The 18,259-nt window shown below is 46.4% G+C and overlaps 1 protein-coding gene across 1 annotated transcript in view; it reads right to left on the bottom strand.

Moving 5' to 3' along the window:
* Positions 1 to 18,259, bottom strand: part of LOC138245979 (proton channel OTOP2-like) — a 154,079-nt gene that overhangs the window by 43,796 nt on the left and 92,024 nt on the right. The gene's annotated exons all lie outside the window — the stretch shown is intronic.

Raw genomic sequence — 18,259 nt, 5'->3', positions numbered from 1 at the left:
CCTTCCTTAGAGGAGCTAAAATTGCAGGGTAATTTGCCCAATAAAGATCAGACTGTTATGGAGTCTTTGCTATCTCCAGCTACTTGATAGTATGGGAAGCCATTTTAAAAAGAAATCAAGATTCTTGTGAAGTTACTTCATGTAGTAGGAGGGTTTAATTTAGTAGCTCATAATTTTTCTGGTTAATTTTGAAACCTGTCACTTGCACATAAGTGTTCCAATGTTTTGTAGGTGGTGAAGGGATGTAAGTGATAATGTTAGAGTCAACAAAATATTGTCTCCAAACAGTGAGATCTTGTGCACTGCCCTTCCATTGGCCCCTATCCCTTGGCCTGCTACGCAAACAGTTTGATACTCAAGGCAAAAGGGAGACCGGGCATCTAAGGTGGGTTTCCCTGTTTAGTTTAAAAGGCTGAGATAATCATACATTTATCCCCACCCTTGAGCAGCTGCCTGATTACTCACCAGAATCCAGGCTATAAGTGTGGGGCCAAACCAAATGATTCTCAGAACTAGTGTAAGGAACCACTAGGCCATCTATTCGAAAGCCTTTACAGTATCTAGTCTGATCAGTATGGTTGGAATAACTTTCCTTTTAGCTGTCCTGGACAAGTGAACTGTGCAGAGAATGTTTTTGCATATTTGCTAACCTTTTATAAAGCCTGATTGAACTAGTTGTTTGCCATTGGGCAGCAGTTATTCTATTCCTGTTACAAGGATCTTCAAGATAAAGGTGGTATCAATATTTAACAAGGCTATTAGCTTGGGACTGTTGTTCGACCTGACAGCCTTAGGGTGGTCACCCCTAACTTTTTGCCTGCCTCCCTCCACTTTTTAGACACTGTTGTTGCTGGTTTTAGGACGCTGCACACTTTACCACTACTAACCAGTGCTAAAGTGTATATGCTCTCTCCCTTAAAAATATGCTGACATTGGTTCATACCCAATTGACTTATTTAATCTATTTGTAAGTCCCCAGTAAAGTGCACTACATGTGCCCAGGGCCTGTAGATTAAATGCTACTAGTGGACCTGCAGCATTGATTGTGCCACCCACATCATTAGCCCCGTAACCATGCCTCAGGCCTGCCATTTCAAGACCTGTGTGTGCAGTTGCACTGCCAATTCGACTTGGCATATAAAAGTACTTGCCAAGCCTTAAACTCCCCTTTTCCTACATATAAGTCACCCCTAAGGTAGGCCCTAGATAACCCATAGGGCAGGGTGCTATGTAGATAAAAGGCAGGACATATACCTGTGTAGTTTAGATGTCCTGGTAGTGTAGAACTCCTAAATTCGTTTTACACTGCTGTGAGGCCTGCTCCTTTCATAGGCTAACATTAAGGCTAACCTCATATACTGTTTGAGTGGTAGATTGTGATCTGAAAGGAGTAACAAGGTCATATTTAGTAAGGCCAGAATGGTAATACAAAATCCTGTGGACTGGTGAAGTTGGATTTAATATTACTATTTTAGAAATGCCACTTTTAGAAAGTGAGCATTTCTCTGCACTTAAATCCTTCTATGCCTTACAATCCACATCTGGCTAGGTTAGTTGACAGCTCCCTTGTGCATTTTACCCAGACAACCCCAAACACAGGATGCTCAGCCACACCTGCACACATCTGCACACTGAATGGGTCTTCCTCGGCTGTGAGGGTGGAGGGCCAGACACTTACATTTGAAAGGACAGTGGCCTGCCCTCACACAATGGACTGCCAAACTCCCTACTGGGACCCCAGCAGACAGGATGGAACTGAAAGGGGACCTCGTGCACTTCTAAGCCACTCTTTGAAGTCTCCCCCACTTCAAAGGTACATTTGGTTAATTAAACAAGGCCTCTGACCCTACCAACTCAGACACTTTCAGACAAGATACCACTGGTGAAGAAACTCGGAACCAGATCCTGCAACCTGCCAAGAGGAATTGCCTGGCTGCCCAAAGGACTCTCCTGACTGCTTTTCTGCAAACGACTGCTGCTCTGCTGACTTTCTGCCCTCTGGCTCTGCTGAGAAGTGCCCTCCAAAGGCTTGGATAGAGCTTGCCTCCTGTTCCTTGAAGTCCCAGGGCCAAAAAGACTTCCTCCTGCAAAGAACTCCTTGTGCAGTGAAAATTCGACACATAGCCTGCCAGAAACTACGCAGAGCCTGCATTGCGATGAGAAAATCACGAACGCCGATCTGGAACGACGCAGCCCGGCTCCCCGAGTGGAGATCTGCGTAGCGCCAGCATTGGGACCGGAACTTCGACGCACGACCCACTGGATCGGCGCATAGCCGAGCCGGAACGAACAGCCTGACTTCCTGCGCGAAGAATTAACGCAGCGCCTGCCATGCAACAGAAATTTCCCTGCATCGCCCACTGGATTGATGCAGCTCCTGTGACTTCGTCCTGCACACCCAGGATTTCTCTGCATCATCCCTGGGGCGTCCAAATACCCCGCAACACGAAGAGGACCCAAAGACAGCACACCGGAAATCGACTCAAAGCCTTCCCTGTGTGGAAAATTATCAACGCATCGTCTGTGTGTGCCCGGAGAAACCGACGCACACCTCCCCGTTTCACACGCATCTCCTCCTCTGCGGTCCCTTGCAGAGAATGTGAACGCAAACCAGGTACTTTGTGCTTGCAAGAGACACTTGTTGCTTTTTACAGACTAAAGACTCTTTTTATCATTCTCTGAAGTGATATCTCAATGTGTACTTATCAAATCTTGATCGTTTTGACATGCATTTAACCAGATAAATATTCTATATATGTTTAAACACTGTGTGGTGTATTTTTGTAGTGTTATACTGTGGTATTGCATGATTTATTGCATAAATACTTTGGGCCATATTTATACTCCGTTTGCGCCGAAATTGCGTCGTTTTTTTTGACGCAATTTCGACGCAAAACTAACGCCAACTAACGCCATATTTATACTATGGCGTTAGAGGCGAATAGCGCCAAAGTTCCCGGAATGTGCGTCATTTTTTAGCGTGAACCCCTTCCTTGCGTTAATGATATGCAAGGGAGGCGTTCCCGTCTAAAAAATGACTCCCAGGACTTTACGTGGTATTTATACAAAAGAGACGCCCGGGAGTTGGCGTGGCAAAAAACTGCGCATTTGCGCCACTTTTTAACGCCTGCTCAGAGCAGGCGTTAAGGGGCCTGTGGGCTCAAAATGAGCCCACAGGTGCCCTCCCATGCCCCCAGGGACCCCCCCTGCCACCCTTGCCCACCCCAGGAGGACCCCCAAGGATGGAGGGACCCACCCCAGGGACATTCAGGTAAGTTCAGGTAAGTATAATTTTTTTATTTTAATATATTTTTTTGGTGGCATAGGGGGGCCTGATTTGTGCCCCCCTACATGCCACTATGCCCAATGACCATGCCCAGGGGACAGAAGTCCCCTGGGCATGGCCATTGGGCAAGGGGGCATGACTCCTATCTTTACAATGATAGGAGTCATGTTGATGGGGGATGGGCGTCGAAAATAAATGGCGCAAGTCGGGTTAAGACGATTTTTTCGACGTAACCTGACTTGCCCCATTTTAAGACGCCCATGCGCCATTTTCCCCCTACGCCGGCGCTGTCTGGTCTACGTGGTTTTTTCCCACGCAAACCAGGCAGCGCCGGTCTGATTGCGCCGTCTAACGCCATTCCATAAATACGGCGCCCGCATGGCGCTTCAGAATGGCGTTAGACGGCGCAAAACTTTTTGACGCTAAACTGCGTTAGCGCAGTTTAGCGTCAAAAAGTATAAATATGGGCCTTTATACATTGCCTTCTTAATTAAGCCTGACTGCTCAGTGCCACACTACCAGAGGGTGAGCACAGGATTGTGTGTGACTTACCCTTACTAGAGTGAGGGTTCTTGCTTGGACAGGGGTTAACCTGACTGCCAACCAAAGACCACATTTCTAACAATTGTTTTTTGAATCAGTGAGATATTAGCTTCACTTATTGTAGAAGTGATAGTATTCTCATCTGCAAATGTATAGAATATGGTCACTAGGTGAGGTGAAATGTGGTGGAAAATTACCTACAGAAGTTTTCAGTAAAGCCATCTGGCCTAGAGCCGTCTGCGTCTTCAGTTATGTAACTGCTGGCAAGACATCTGACTGTGTTATTTGTGTTTCTAGTTTGTCTTTCTAGGTCAGGTAAATTTTATTAAGAGTTGTAGATCTTATGTAGAGAGTAGACCTGTGCGGAACTCATGGAGTTTACCTCCATGTAATTCTCCAGAGTTACAAAAAAACTCCACAGGATTCAGTGGAATTCTGCAAACAGGTGGGAATAAGCACTTTGCACTACTCGTGCTGTGATTTAGGGACCGATTACAAGTCTAGTGGTCAGACCGCCAAGGTAGTGGTCGCAAAAAGACTACTGTGCCGATGGTCTCCTGCCTGCAGTATTACAATGTTACTGCTGGCCCAGCGGTGGTGACATTGATAGAGGTGGACCAGTGGGGGATAGGTCAGCAATACAAGGTATATTTTTACAGCTGTGTCGATGCAGGTGTGTACATTAGGACCAAAAGGTACACATCGGCATGACACGTGTAAAAATACTTTGTGCATGTACCATTGCATTGCTGGAGACTGAGCCATATATGCCCAGTCCAGTCAATGGTAGTAAAATGCAAATTGCACTTACCTTTATTTTTTTTTTTTTTTTCAGGGGTGAAGTTGCTGCCATGAAGTGGGGCCCGGGACGAAGGGGCCCATGTTGGAGACTGAAGGGAAGACACAGACGTGGGGGAGCTAGCACCCCATTTCCTTTGATTCCACCATCTCGAAGCAGGCGGTCTGTGCCGCCACAGTTGGCTTGGCGGAACAGAACATCGTAATGTGCATGGCAGTACACTTGTCTATACTACCCTGTGACAGCTGCTTTTCCCCAGCCCCCGTAAAGGCGGTTGGCGGTTGGCTGGTGGTGTTGGCATACCACTCTGGGGATCTCTAGTTCAGCAAACCACCAACATCGTAATACAGTGGTCGGACCACCAACACGTTGCCGCCACCATGGTGGTCCCTGGACCGCCAAACTCATAATCAGGCCCTTGGTGCCAGGAGCTTGTTCCGCCCTTTAAATAAGGGCGAACAGCACCAAGGGCACAGATTCTCGAGTTAATTTTGATGCTGCGCTCGTAGATTTTCTACTCGAGGAGCACCTTTCTGACAGCGAACGGTTGCGACCTCCCATGACTGCCTGTGTTGGAGAAATCTCAGCAGTTGCTCTCCTAGAGACCAAATATCACACTGTGCGATGCCAAATCTCACTTTCACTCGCTGACTTACATTTGCGAACCTCACATGAGAAAAAACTCTGCCACATGGCAGTTGACGGAATTTGACGGGAACTCCCCGTTACAAGAATAACGCAGAGTAACCAAACTGACAACTCTGCCAGCAGAGCAAAATATATATCCAACCCCTAGTATAGACTTTCCTTTGAGAAGTGCCTAGTCTCGTATATTTCTGCACAGAAGGGCCTAAAGACTTCCAAATTATTCTATTCTTCAGAAAATACCTTGGCTCCTTTTGTCCCTTTGCCAGACTTTGCCTCAATTTCTCACCAGGTGAGGCCCTTATTTCCCTGCTCATAGTTTGTCTTTCCCAACTGGAAAGATGTCAGATGAGCTTTGTTGCTGTTGTGTTGAGTTTGCTCCTTATGGTTATCACCTCTCCAAAAAGGGTGGCGGGTCGGGTCTGCCTTATCAACTTGTGTCTCTTGGCAAAGTTCTTCTTCAAAAAGATATTTTTCTCTCTTCAGCAGTTTCGTAAGGCTGGCTATGGCAGGTATGCATTTATCCTGCATTAATTAATTAGAAACATCAGTTATATAATGTCCCCACCTCCTTTGGGTTGTTCATTACACATTGTTCTCCCATCTGAGTCTTTGTGTAAAAGAAAGGCTTTTTCTGGCCTCAATGCAATTAATTCTAGAGTAAGTGTGAAGTATGTGCAAGCACAATGTGTAGGCATTCAAATCTGTGTGAAGTTCCCCCAAGGAGGAAAAAGACTCCTCCCTTCCTATGTTAATTTCAGCTCCTGGTGAATGTATTAGAATATGTTATGTGGTGTTGTGCCCTCCCTGCATCCCACACTAAGTTAAAATCTCTGTTGCTGTAAAATCCACTTTGGCGAAGGCTGCCAAAGTATTAAAGAATTACACTGGAAATCCAACTTGGCCCACCTTAGAGGCATAGGCAGTGGCTATAGTGATTCATCTGTTTTGAGGAGGACCCGTGACCATCATGAACTTCCCATCCATGTCTCTTTTGCTATTCCTAGGTGTAAATACTAATGATTTATTCAAAAAGATGAATGCACCATGGTGTTTTATCTGCACATATACTCTAAAAAACAATAGGGCTATTTTGTGTTTGAAGTGGGGTTCGGCAAGCTCCCTTTGTTCTCTCTTGCATGTTTCATTTCATCTGGTCGACTCTAGGCCTTAGGAGTAGTCTGTTCATTCTGTGACATGCTTCTTTTTACTGAACTCCTCTTGCACTTCATCTCTGCTTTGTGCAACTTGCTGTTCTCATTGCTAAGTTGAATTCCTAGACACAGAGCTGTTTTGAATCTCGATGTGGTTTGTTATTATATTCAAATGCGATTCTAAATTTGTAGGGCTACCTATAACAGACATGCTCATTTCTGTTTTCCAGTTAGAAAGTGGAACTGCTTCCTTATCTTTGAAGCTATGGAAATTCAGCAAAACCTAAGTGACACAAGCCAGGGTCCTCAACCATGTGTGTTAGGGGTGTAGTGCAATCCTTTCCCCCACTCTTTGTCACTCTGAATGTCTCCTGTTATTGCCTTGAATATACAGGGAGTGCAGAATTATTAGGCAAGTTGTATTTTTGAGGATTAATTTTATTATTGAACAACAACCATGTTCTCAATGAACCCAAAAAACTAATTAATATCAAAGCTGAATATTTTTGGAAGTAGTTTTTAGTTTGTTTTTAGTTTTAGCTATGTTAGGGGGATATCTGTGTGTGCAGGTGACTATTACTGTGCATAATTATTAGGCAACTTAACAAAAAACAAATATATACCCATTTCAATTATTTATTATTACCAGTGAAACCAATATAACATCTCAACATTCACAAATATACATTTCTGACATTCAAAAACAAAACAAAAACAAATCAGTGACCAATATAGCCACCTTTCTTTGCAAGGACACTCAAAAGCCTGCCATCCATGGATTCTGTCAGTGTTTTGATCTGTTCACCATCAACATTGCGTGCAGCAGCAACCACAGCCTCCCAGACACTGTTCAGAGAGGTGTACTGTTTTCCCTCCTTGTAAATCTCACATTTGATGATGGACCACAGGTTCTCAATGGGGTTCAGATCAGGTGAACAAGGAGGCCATGTCATTAGATTTCCTTCTTTTATACCCTTTCTTGCCAGCCACGCTGTGGAGTACTTGGACGCGTGTGATGGAGCATTGTCCTGCATGAAAATCATGTTTTTCTTGAAGGATGCAGACTTCTTCCTGTACCACTGCTTGAAGAAGGTGTCTTCCAGGAACTGGCAGTAGGACTGGGAGTTGAGCTTGACTCCATCCTCAACCCGAAAAGGCCCCACAAGCTCATCTTTGATGATACCAGCCCAAACCAGTACTCCACCTCCACCTTGCTGGCGTCTGAGTCGGACTGGAGCTCTCTGCCCTTTACCAATCCAGCCACGGGCCCATCCATCTGGCCCATCAAGACTCACTCTCATTTCATCAGTCCATAAAACCTTAGAAAAATCAGTCTTGAGATATTTCTTGGCCCAGTCTTGACGTTTCAGCTTGTGTGTCTTGTTCAGTGGTGGTCGTCTTTCAGCCTTTCTTACCTTGGCCATGTCTCTGAGTATTGCACACCTTGTGCTTTTGGGCACTCCAGTGATGTTGCAGCTCTGAAATATGGCCAAACTGGTGGCAAGTGGCATTGTGGCAGCTGCACGCTTGACTTTTCTCAGTTCATGGGCAGTTATTTTGCGCCTTGGTTTTTCCACACGCTTCTTGCGACCCTGTTGACTATTTTGAATGAAACGCTTGATTGTTCGATGATCACGCTTCAGAAGCTTTGCAATTTTAAGAGTGCTGCATCCCTCTGCAAGATATCTCACTATTTTTGACTTTTCTGAGCCTGTCAAGTCATTCTTTTGACCCATTTTGCCAAAGGAAAGGAAGTTGCCTAATAATTATGCACACCTGATATAGGGTGTTGATGTCATTAGACCACACCCCTTCTCATTACAGAGATGCACATCACCTAATATGCTTCATTGGTAGTAGGCTTTCGAGCCTATACAGCTTGGAGTAAGACAACATGCATAAAGAGGATGATGTGGTCAAAATACTCATTTGCCTAATAATTCTGCACTCCATGTAGCTCCCAAATGTGTGTGTAGTCTGCGTGTTTCAATTACTTTTGTTTACAGGATCTGCCCCCTCTTACGATGTCTCTTCCCCTAAATTACCCTCCCTCAATATTAAAGAGCTCATTTGGAGGCATCAGAAGTTGTTATTTGCTTATTGGTTGCTTTGTGCCCACACAGCTCCTTCTGTTTACTTCCTGTTTGATTTGTTCACCATTTTGGTCCCAGGGTGTGGGGTCTCCTACCCAGTGGCATCATTTTAGGATACTGGGCCTGCGTGTCTCGGCTTTACCTATTCTGTCGCCCCCAGTATGCCACCTGCCTTTTGGGGTAATTGTCCTGATTCATCGGCTGGTCTGCCTTGACCGCGCAGCTGTGCCATTTATGTGAGCACGTGGAGGGGCTTTGACTCAGTTCGCACGTTGGGAGCCAGAGCATGTGTGCTTCCACATACAAAGAGCTTGCTCTCAGCACAGATGTGATAAGTTTATTCATTTATCTGTGTTAGAACTTTCAGGGCACACACATGACATTGTGATGTGAATTAAATGTCTTAGCGAACTAGGTAATTTATGGCGATTTCCCTCCCAATTGAGAACAGATGAGAGAAGGGCAGTCAATCATTGACCAACATGGATATTTAGGTCTGGCTCGACAGTGCAACTGTCAGCTGCCCTTCTAATCTGCACCAACATACAGTTCTTTGGTTTCACACAAACACATGTCCATTCCCATGCTATTTACTAGCAATGCCGCACAGAACCATACAACATTCCTTTAAACTAGACCTTCTGGCATTGCCAATACTTGCCATTTATGTTCTAATGGCCGAGGCATGGCCACTCCCCCTCGAGCTACGTAAGGGCCATTGGTTTTCCTGCAGTCCTCGTTACCGATGCGCTTCGACAGGGTCCTGGATTCCCTGATCTCCCTTTGCTGCACCAGCGTCTTTCTTTATTCCTTCCTTCATGTCTGCTCCTCGTCTGCACCCCAAGTAACATGGGCAGGGCTGTCACAACAAGCGGCTGCGTCATTATGATGCAGTCTCCCCGGATCCATTCCTCTGAGACGCTGCCCTGATAGGAGTACTAGCACTTGCTGTCTTCGCTTGAGCATGGCCGGTATATTTCTGACTATTGACTCCTCGCCAGCGTTATCCTGCAGGCCTTCCGTCTGGTGTCGGGAAGCCTTCGGGTGAATCACTCATCCTCCAATACAAATCTGTTATTTTCGACATTACTCGCCACTCTTCTGTATTCGCAAACATAATACTTTTGTTTTGGGGCTATTAATACTTCTTGGTATAACTGGGTTTTGTTAGGCTTTGCAGGTACCCCGTCTCCACGTGGCAATCAATTTTGATGTTGTGGCCACTTCCCTAAATCTTGGTATTTTAAGATTTGTGTGGATCTGTCAAGAGAGGGGCACAGTTCAAAGGTATGTGAAAAAAGGGTTTGCTAATAATTGTGGCATACTTTCACACATATACATGAAAACACTTGCATATTTAGTAATCTCTGTGTATGGTGGGTAGAGGGGCAAATGAAAGGGAGGAGTCAAAAATCATTGATTTGCCAATAGTTTTTACACAGTTTAACGGAACAATACTTGGCAGGCACTTAGGGCCAGATTTATTAAAAAAAACGCTACATACATGTAGCACCACTTTTTTTGCGGCACTTTGATCCCCCTACCGCCACCATATGAGCACTGTATTTAAAATATGGTGCACCATGTTGCAGGGTAGAGTGCAGCAGTGTAAGAATTACTGATGCTATTGATCTATGCATAGGGTTAGCACCAAAATGTTGGTGCTAACCCTGAACAGTATATAGGGGCCCAATGAAAACTATGGCATGCCAGCTCTGAGCAGGCATTAAAAATGCTGAAAAAAATTACGCAAACAAATCTTATAGATTTCTTTGAGCCATTTTTTTGGCCCCCCTAAAGGGGGAATGCCCCCTTGCATATATTATGCCTGGCGAGTAAACTCAGCACCCCAATTCACAGAGATTCAAATGGTTGAGCTTTATACTGTCCACCTCCATCCGGGGTTCCCCCGTAGTTCAAAGGGCCTTTGTAGTTGTCCAAAATTTTGCCACACTCATCCTATATGTTGTGTTTGCGCTACTCATGGAATGTACGCTCAACACCCATTAATACTGGGGAATCAGTAGTTCTTTTCCTAGCATGACCAGCTGGTGTGTGGTCGGAAGCTCTCTTACCACACAGATCAACTGTGTGCAGCGGAGGTGTCAGCAGGGAATGGGAAATTAATGAAGAGTTTCGGATGCTCACGTGTAGACAGATTGGCTCTTCATCAAGTCCAGATACAGACATGCCACCCAAATGGTTAGGTGCCCACCAAAGACAAATTCGTAGTAGCTGGTGCTGATCTGATCTCTCTCGCTGTAAATAGGAGTCTTAATGATGATGACCACAGATGGCAGTCCGAACCATTGTAGTGCACTGCGTCCTCTTGGCATACAGCTGCCTTTTTGTGGTGCCACAGGCCTCCAACCTTCAGGGGTATACAGTTCAGTCGCATGGATGTGGCTCCTCAGGAACTCTTGGAAGTTAACTTTCCAGAGAGGAACAAATCCATGTCACACTTCAAACTTTTCTCATTTGTCCTACTTCTTTTCCTTCATTTTCTTAATTTCCTCTTGTACTGTTTCCCTCCTGCAAGGATACCACCCACGACCCTCCTAAGCAGTTGGCCAACTCTCTTTCTAAGTAGAGTCTAGCTAGGTTCTCATGAAAATTCAAAGCAGAGTTCCTCATTTTTTTGGCCTGAATTTGGCAAATGAAATTGGCCGTACGTGCCAAGGTTCTGGCTCATAATTATATTCAGTTTGCAGAGAGACTTTGTGTATTCCAAAAGCTCAGTTGTGTGACCACTCCAGGGTGGTTTTGCACAGTAGTTATTTTAACCCAGATTGGTCCAGGCTTGCACTTTGTCACAAGTGTGAGCGGGAAAGTAGGGCAGAGCTAGAAGTCTCCTATCAGGAGAAACTAAAAACAAGGGAAAAAAGATATGCAGGCTGTCCCAGGCAGTTACATGTGAACCCGTGGGGTGGGTGTAACCCTTCTAGAAAATTAAGGGCCGTTAACTGGCAGAAGGAAACTTCTATCTTCAAAGGGATCCTCTACAGCCTCTATACCCTCCTGCAAAGCCTTACCCTTGCCATGGATACTAAGCTTAAGGAGGATGATGGACCAATTTTTGCGACAAGATTATCTTAACTAGGATATGAAAAACTAAAATATGGAGCACATTCTCTGGCAGTATTCGGCACCGCTGTGGCTTACCACGACTATGACTGCTGCCAACCCATCGGGATCCGTGATCCCAGCGGAAGTGGTGGTCTCCTGGCTCTCAGACAGCCAGGATTGTAATCTGGTGGTTGGACCACCAGGATTGCGGTGGTCCAACCTGTACTGTGAGTTTGGCGGTCTGTGGCCCTTAGGGCCTGATTACCAGGCTGGGGGTCTTGAGACCGCCAGCCTCACAGTGGCAGTCAGGACCACCGCTGCTGGCAGTCAGGACCACCGCTGCTGTGGCAGCCTGACTGCCACATTACAACCCTGGTGATCAGACCTCCAGAGTACTGCTGTCTCCACCGGGATCCATGATCCCGATAGGCTTACCGTGGCAGAGGTAGGAATCAGCCAGGGGGGCGGTGCATGCAGTGCCGCCCTGCTGATTACAACCTGGTTCTCTGCCAGCCTTTTCATGGCAGTATCACTATCATGAAAAGGATGGTGGGGAATAGGTGCAGGGGGATAAAGGAGGGCCCTTGCACTGCCTATGCACTTGTCATGGGCAATGCAGGGGTCCCCCTTCCCAGCACCCTCACAATGCTCACTGTCTGCTGTGCAGACAGTGAGTATTTCGAGGGTGCGGGTGCCCCCTGTGCCTGCAGCAATGCAGCCGGCTCAACTACGAGCCGGCGACAATGCTGGAGCCACTTTTAGGTCGTAATGGGTCCAGTGAGATGGTAGCTAACATGGCAGCAACCTCCCCGTCGGAAGTTCAGCGAACGGGTCTTCCCGTCCGCCGAACTCCTAATCAGTCCCTTAGTCCCCTTTCCTGAGCCTTAATAAAAAATAATAATATAGGGGGCAGGGTTTGTATAATCTGCCCTCTAGGACCTGTGGGGGGCTGTAAAGGGGTTCCCAGAGGGACACCCTGGGGGCAAAATTAGTGCAGCAATAAAAAAATGAAATGGCTCCAATCCAAAGGCCATTTCCAGCAGGAAACCCATCCTCCGGGGCCACTTCTTTTTAAAAAAAGGGTGGTGCATGGCCCCCTCCCTAGTATTTTAATAGGGGAGGGGGCATTACCCCCCCTCCCTCAGCCATCAATGAAACTCGGAGACTACATCCCATGGGGCCAACATTTAAGTATAGGCAACGAGGGTACACAGCTCCCCTGCCCATCCACTGGGGTCATCTCATACACTGTATCCGGGGGAGGCCCATGTCCAGGACACAGTGGTGTCCCTTCCTGCAGGAACACGAGTAGGAAAAGCAAGCGTGTTCCCCCCCTCAGGGAGCTTTGAAAATACTCTTGCTAGGTGGGAGCAGACTTTTGTTTCCTTGCTTGCACTCTTGTGGACAGGGAAACTCAGATTTCTTTGGCCAGGCAGGCGAAAGGAGTGGTGGCTGCTTCCGCCAGACAGGAGAAATGCCAGCTCTCACAGCACCCAGGATGGGTGCATGTGAAAGAAGGGTCATGGGGGTCCTGAGGCTTTCCCATGGCTCCCAATGTACTGTGGATGGGGTCCCTGGAGCACATACTGGCTTGAGGAGGTGGGCTGCGTGCCCACCCCTCTAAATGTATGTTTTGACCCCGGGTGATGGGCCATAATGTCTTGGGCCATAAATGCTTAGGGCGGGGGGGCATGCCCTTCCTCTCCTTAAAGTAAAAGAAAGACACTGGGGATGTGGTCTCTAGGGCTGTAAAGGCCCCTTTAGTAAAAAAGGATACGGCCCTGGGTGCGGGTGTCCTTAGGGCCCGTAGTGGCTCAGGGATGGGGGGGGTCCCCTGCCCCCACCCCTCAGTTCAAAAGGCCCTAGGGATGAAGTCCCTGTGGCTTGCAAAGGCTCAGGGAAAAGGGCCGCAGGCAGGGAAGGGTTAGCCGCCCGTTGAGAGATGGATGCAGGCCAGGCCTTGTGGCCAACTCAATGCTGAAGACTGTGCACGGCATGGGGTTCCTTGCCTGCAGCCATGTGTTGCATTGTGTTGGCTTTACGTATGGTAAGAAAATATTACTTTGTGTTAAAAACCCTAGGACCACTTCCCTTTTGCGAATGGGTTACCACCTACTTGAAGTAGGTGGTAACTGCAATTGTTTTGCGACCACATTCACGGTCACAAAACAATCATACATACCTCTGAGATTCAGTATTAGAAAGGGATGCCCTTGACATGCCCCTTCCTAATACCGAATCGGTATGTAGTCGCAAATCCAATTTGCGATTCGGTAACAAGTTACTGAATCGCAAATTGGACTTGTTACATACCAAAACGCATTTTTGCGATCGCAAAAATATTTGTTACATCTGGCCCTATAACTCATGCGTTAAGGTAACTATAACTTGCTATGCACAGCTAATTACCCCACATATTACATTACTCATGACATTTTATAACATCACTACAACATATGAAATTACATAATTGATGAGAAGACTGTGCTTGACAAGGCGTGAGTTGTAGTTACATTAGAGCACGAGTTATAGTTAGCTAGAATTATATGGGATGCCCCTATATAGTTAGCTAGAATTATATGGGATACATAGGTCTAGAAATAGGCCTGCAGGACACCTAAGTGCTCCTCCTTTTCTGGATTGCAACCCTTTTTGACCTCACTGGATGCTCTGTCCATTGGCTGGGCCATCAGTTGTTCAAAGGTATGCAAAACAACATGATTATGGTGTGCTGTAATCGCTCTCAGCTATTAAGGGTCTCAAGTCGTTTTCCGCAGCAGGCCCAAAATGACATCCCTAGTGTAACATAGCCACACTTCCAAACTGTATTAGCCATTGGTGTTTCAAGGGCCAAAAGTAGCAATTCTTAAGACTTTTCTTTTAGTCAGTGGCTACAGTCTAGAGCTGACCTTAGGCGCACAAAATCAAATGTCATTGGAAATAAATCACTACATTCATAATAAGGAAATGAATAACAAAAAGTAAAAGAATGAGGACAAAAACGAGGGACAAGGGGAAGGATTGAACAGAAAAAGTGTATTTGCCAACCACCCAACCAGGGAGTATCATTCAAAGCATTTTATATCAAATATTTAATATTTCTCACCTTGTTTTCCTATGTAGGACTAGGAAAAAAAAAGAAAAAAAGAGGTGGACCGGGTCTAACACTGAAAAACGGATGCCCAGATCTGATTTATACATCTAGCTCCCTTTTCTCCCCTAAGCTGAAGGATTGCACCCTCAGTCTCATAAACCAGACCAAAGAATGCCACTGTGGGAGATATTGGCACTGTCCAATCCTGACAAAGCAAAAACAACAAGTGATGGACGGAATGCTGAACATTGTCAAACACTCACCCCCAGTCATAGACCTGGGTTTAATCCATCGTTCTTTTGCTCACAATGCCACCCCAGTTTGGACCCAGCCATATGCAAATCAGTCTTGACCCTGTTCCTCATGGGAACAGTCCAGACCGAACTGCCAAGCCAGGTCCTCACTGGACCGGAAACAAGCATCCTGGGACCGGTTTCGGGGTTTCACCCCTCATCACCCAGGCTAGCTTGAATCCAGTGGCATGGGAAGCACGGGACCCACGTCTGGGCATACCCTTCCCACTTAGGGTGACAAAGCAAAAACAACAAGTGATGGATGGAATGCTGAACATTGTCAAACACTCACCCCCAGTCATCAATCCTGAGCAATGCATAAATGAGCTATGATTATAGCAGTTGAGAAATGCGTAACCACCTCATCCAGCAATGGGCCCCCGGCGGAAGCGCCAGCGCCCTGACCTCATCAGCAGTCGCCTCCTATCGTGCTAGAAGCAAGCTTCCAGCGTGATCCGGGGAGAAACAGATTAGTTTCTCCTCTGTACGTGGGCAGGGGAGGTCAGGGAGGCATGAAAAGGGAAGGAAAGGCTTTTCCTTCCCTTTTCATGTCTCTTTCAGCATTCCTACAGCATGATCGCATAGCCCGGGGGGGGGGGGCAGAAGCCACTGGACACCAGGGATTTTTGGTTTGTTTACGCTCATAAGGGGAGCGACCCCTTAGGCAAGAGTCGCTCCCGTGAGGACAAGGCCTTTTCTATTCCCCCCCCCCCCTATATTAATTAGGCCGATTTGCCCCCAGGGAGAGCAGAAGCCACTAGACACCAGGGATTTTTTGTTTTTGTTTACATTGATAAGGTGCGTGACCCCTTAGGCAAGGGTCGCTCCCCTGTGGGGGGAAATTGTTTTTAAGTCATTTCTGCTCCCCTGGGGGGCAGATCGGCCTCTTTTTGTTAGGCTAATCTGCCCCCATGGAGGGCAGAAACCACTCAGCACAGGGATTTTGTTTTTTTGCGACAATTTCAAAAAAGGGGAGCGACTCCTTAAGCAAAGGTCGTTCCCCTGGGGGGGGGGATTTTATTTAAGGCCGTTTCTGCCCCCCTTGGTGGCAGATCGGCCTATTTTAATTAAGCCGATCTGCCCCCAAGGGGGCAGACAACACTAGGCACCAGGGATTTTTTTTTTTTTTTTACCGATGGGGAACGACCCCTTAGGCAAGGGTCGCTCCCCTGAGGGGCAAATTTATTTTAGACCATTTCTGCCCACGTTGGGGGCAGATCGGCCTATTTTCTTAGGCCAATCTGCCCCCCAGGGGGGCAGAAACCACTATACACCAGGTATTTTTGTTTTGCGCCAATTTCACGCAAGGGGAGCGACCCTTTAGGCAACGGTCCACCAGACACCAGGGAAGATTGTTTTTAAAAAAAGAGGGTGGGGTATGGCCATACCCCCACCCCAAATAAATGGGAACAAAGTTGTTCTGCCCACCGGTGGGCAGATGGGGCAATTACCCCCTATCCACTTTCCAGGGGTGGGGGGGGCAGAAAGCCTACTAGATGCCAGCGAATTAAAAAAACATAAAAAATAGTGGGATGGTGGCTACCAACCAGTATGGGCATGGTTATGCCCCCACCCCCCCCCCCTGGAGGGGGTAACAGTCTTTCAGCTCTCCCCCGCACACTAAAACATCTTATCCCATGGCAAGCAAGAGGACATTTGATTATTTTGGGTTTTGGTTTTACATTTGGGCCACGAGAGCTTATCTAACTCTCAAAATTGTCCCACTTGGAATGGTGAGGGCTGCACTTTTTGGACTTTGGGACGCTGACATGTAGAAAAATCTACGAGATCTAGACGCATCTGAAAACAAAACATCTGGATGAGTCCAGGGTGGTGTGCTTCACATGCACCCGGCACCATTTTCTTACCCACAATGCCTTGCAAACCTCCAACTTTGCTGGAAATCACACATTTTTCCCACATTTTTGTGATGGAACCGTCCGGAATCTGCAGGAATCCACATAATTCCTACCACCCAGCATTGTCACATCTATACCGATAAAAATTCAGCCCACTTGTCAGCCTAAAAACGTTTTTTTCCAAACTGCCCTTTTGGACCTGCTTTGGTCCCACTCATTTTTGAATTTTTTTTGGCTCTTTCCTGTCACCGGCACTTGGCCCACCTACACAAGGGAGGTATAATTTTTACCGGGACACTGAGGGGAACATTGGGTGGAAGGAAATTTGTGCTGGTGCGGTGATCCCACACGGAAATGTGGGAAAATGTGTTTATTAGCTAAATTTGAGGTTTGCTGAGGATTCTGGGTAAGAAAACACCTGAGGATCCATGCAAGTCACACATCCCTGGACTCCCTCAGGTGTCTAGTTTTCAGAAATGTTTGGGTTTGGTAGGTTTCCTTATATGGCTGCTGAGCCCAGGACTAAAAACGCAGGTGCCCCGCAAAAACAGGTAGTTTTGTATTTGATCATTTTGATGTGTCCACATAGTGTTTAGGGACATTTCCTGTTGCGGGTACTAGGCCTACCCACTTAAGTGAGGTACCATTTTTATCAGGAGACTTGGGGGAACGCTGGGTGGAAGGAAATCTGTGGCTCCTCCCAGAATCCAGAACTTTCTATCACCAAAATGTGAGGAAAAAGTGTTTTGGGGCCCAATTTTGAGGTTTGCAATGGATTCTGGGTAACAGAACCCAGAGAGAGCCAACAAGTTACCCCATCCTGGATTCCCCTAGGTGTCTAAATTTAAAAAATGCACAGGTTTGGTCAGTTTCCTTAGATGCCTGCTGAGCTGGAGGCCAAAATCCACAGCAAGGCACTTTCCAAAAAACACGTCAGATTTCAATGTAAAAATGTGAAGTGTCCTAGTTGCATTTCCTGTCACGGGCATTAGGCCTACCCATGCAAGTGAGGTACCATTTTTATCGGGAGACTAGGGGGAACACAGAATAGCAGAACAAGTGTTATTGCCCCTTGTCTTTCACTGCATTTTTTCCTTCCAAATGTAAGACAGTGTGTAAAAAAGATGTCTATTTGAGAAATGCCCTCTATTTTTCACTCTTTATATTTCACCAAATGAATTGCTGTATACCCGGTATACAATGAAAACCCATTGAAAGGTGCAGCTCCTTTATTGGCTCTGGGTACCTAGGGTTCTTGATGAACCTACAAGCCCAACATATCCCCGAAACCAGAGGAGTCCAACAGACGTAACGGTATATTAATTTTAAAAATCTGACATCGCAGGAACAAGTTACAGAGTAAAATGTGGAGAAAAATGGCTTTTTTCACCTCAATTTCAATATTTTTTATTTCAACTGTTATTTTC

Source organism: Pleurodeles waltl, chromosome 7 (assembly GCF_031143425.1).
Source record: "Pleurodeles waltl isolate 20211129_DDA chromosome 7, aPleWal1.hap1.20221129, whole genome shotgun sequence".
Taxonomy (NCBI): Eukaryota; Metazoa; Chordata; class Amphibia; order Caudata; family Salamandridae; genus Pleurodeles; species Pleurodeles waltl.
This window is presented reverse-complemented; position numbering and strand designations above follow the sequence as displayed.